Source organism: Hyperoodon ampullatus (genome assembly GCF_949752795.1).
Source record: "Hyperoodon ampullatus genome assembly, chromosome: 17".
In the NCBI taxonomy this organism is placed as follows: domain Eukaryota; kingdom Metazoa; phylum Chordata; class Mammalia; order Artiodactyla; family Ziphiidae; genus Hyperoodon; species Hyperoodon ampullatus.
In genome coordinates this window covers 14,800,604-14,802,955 of record NC_136930.1, presented here as the reverse complement: position 1 = coordinate 14,802,955, position 2,352 = coordinate 14,800,604, and positions in this window count along the sequence as shown.

Genomic DNA, 2,352 nt, shown 5'->3' with positions numbered 1-2,352 from the left:
ATTCAAAATGATGTGAAACTATCTGTGCTGTTAGAAGTGGTTCATTGGTGAGGCCAGTTCCTGGAAGGAGGCAAAAGGAGAGTTTCTGGGTGTTTTTGATCTGAAGGCTGATTTCACAGTTTTGTTCACATTATAAATATTCATTCATTTAAAATCTGTGCACTTTCTGAACGTTTATTTTCAATAAAAACACCGATGAGGGATTGAACCCGGGCCACGGCAGTGAAAACACTGAGTCCTAACCACTGGACCACCAGGCAATTCCCAAAACACATCTTTAAAACAACATTCAGTGACTTGCTATTTACAAGACAACACAATTAGCAAAAAAAAAAAAAAAAAAAAAAAACCCAAAATAAGAGAATTTTAAAAGATCAGCTATCCTTTATTTAGCACTTGTTATGTGCCAGTGTCCTATTCTAAGTGCTTTCCCTATATTATTTTACAGTTGACCCTTGAACAACACAAGTTTCAACCAACCATGGATTGTGTAGTACTGAACGTTTTTTTCCCCCACTGAGGCTTTTAATTTGCATGTATATATTAGAAATGAATATATGAGCATATTTTCTTCTTCATATAATTTGATCTTATGCTATTAGGTATGGATACATAGACACACACATAGATACACATATGCTCAGTTGTATGTTTACAACATAAGAATACAGAAAGGTTAAAGTAAAAGAATGGAAAAGCCAAAAATTGGTCTTTGAAAATACTTATAAAATTGATAAATCTCTAGTAAGATTGATTTTAAAAAGAAAAAAGGCACAAATTACCAATGTCAAAATTGAAAAAGGAAACATCACTACAGATCTTTCAGACATTGAAAAGACAGTAGAAGGATATTATGAACAATTTTATGGCAGTACATTTGAAAATTTGGATGAGATGAATACATTCTTATAACAGTAAATTTTATTAAATAAACAGAAACAGACCCTCACATGTATGGACTTGCGATTCATGACAGAGATGTAATACATCACACAGAGTAATAGGGAAAGAATAGTCTTTTCATTAAATAGTTCTTGACAATTTCCAAATAAGGAAAAAATCAAATAAACTTGAATACTACCTCACACCAAAATTCCAGAATATTTGTAGATTTAAATGTGAAAGGCAACAAAGTAAATCTAGAAGAGAATCTAAATTAACTTCATAACCTCAGGATAGAAAAAGATTTCTTAAATAGGACTCAAAACCATAGACTCTTAACCATAGAGGAAAAGATTGATAAATGAGATTTCCCTAGAATTAAGACTTCTTTTCATCAAAAAAACAAGCGAATTAAAGGCAAGCAACAGAATGGGAGAGGTTACGTGCAACACATTTAAATCACAGTCCTATAAAGAATTTGTAGAAATCAACACGAAAATACAGACAACCCATTAGTGAAATGCGCAAGACACTGTGCAAAAGTGTTATCCAAATGGCCAATAAATATACACAAAAGTGCTTTACTTCCTTAATCAGAGAAGTACAAATTTAAAATCCCAGTGTTATACAATTACAATCTCACCAGGATGGCTAACTTTAAAAGGACTGACAATACAAATGTGAGAAACGATGCCAGCCACTGAAACTTTCATACACTGCAGCTGGGATTATACGTTGGTACAACCACCGTGAAGCAGTTTAGCATCACCTATTAAAGCTGAGGAAGTACATTCCCTGTGACTCAGCAATTCCACTCCAATGCAGAAATGCATGCACAGAAGAGAGGTACGAGGATGTTCACAGCAGCACTAGCAAAAAGCTGGAAGCAAATGTCCATCAACAGCATAATGAAGAAATAAGTTGTGGGGTATTCGTATTATAGGGCACTATACACCAATGAGAATAAGTAAACTGCAGCTACACTCAACGAAAAAGAGAAATTTCATAAACACAATGTTGAGCAAAGAAGCCAGACACAAAAGAATATTTAATGTATGATTAAATTTCTAGTGTAAGGTGAGAAAGGGCCTTGGTAATTGAGGGTACATGCAAAGGAATAATTACACTATTTGACCATGGAATTTAACTTGGGAAGGAGAGAGAGAGGGCATGGCGGAGAGGGGTGGTGGAAAGATTAGGGTTGTGCTTCTAGAAAAAGTGAGCTGGAACCTCCACGTACATTGCCGCAGTATTTACAGTAGCCAAGATACAGAAACAGCCTAAGTGTCCATCAGTGAGTGAATAAAGAAAATGTGACATATATATATATATATTATGGAATATTATTCAGTCATAACAGAAGAAGGAAATCTTGCCATTTGGGGATAACATGGATAGAACTTGAGGGTATTATGCTGAGTGAAATAAGTCAGAGGAAGACAAAGACAGTATGATCTCACTTACATGTGG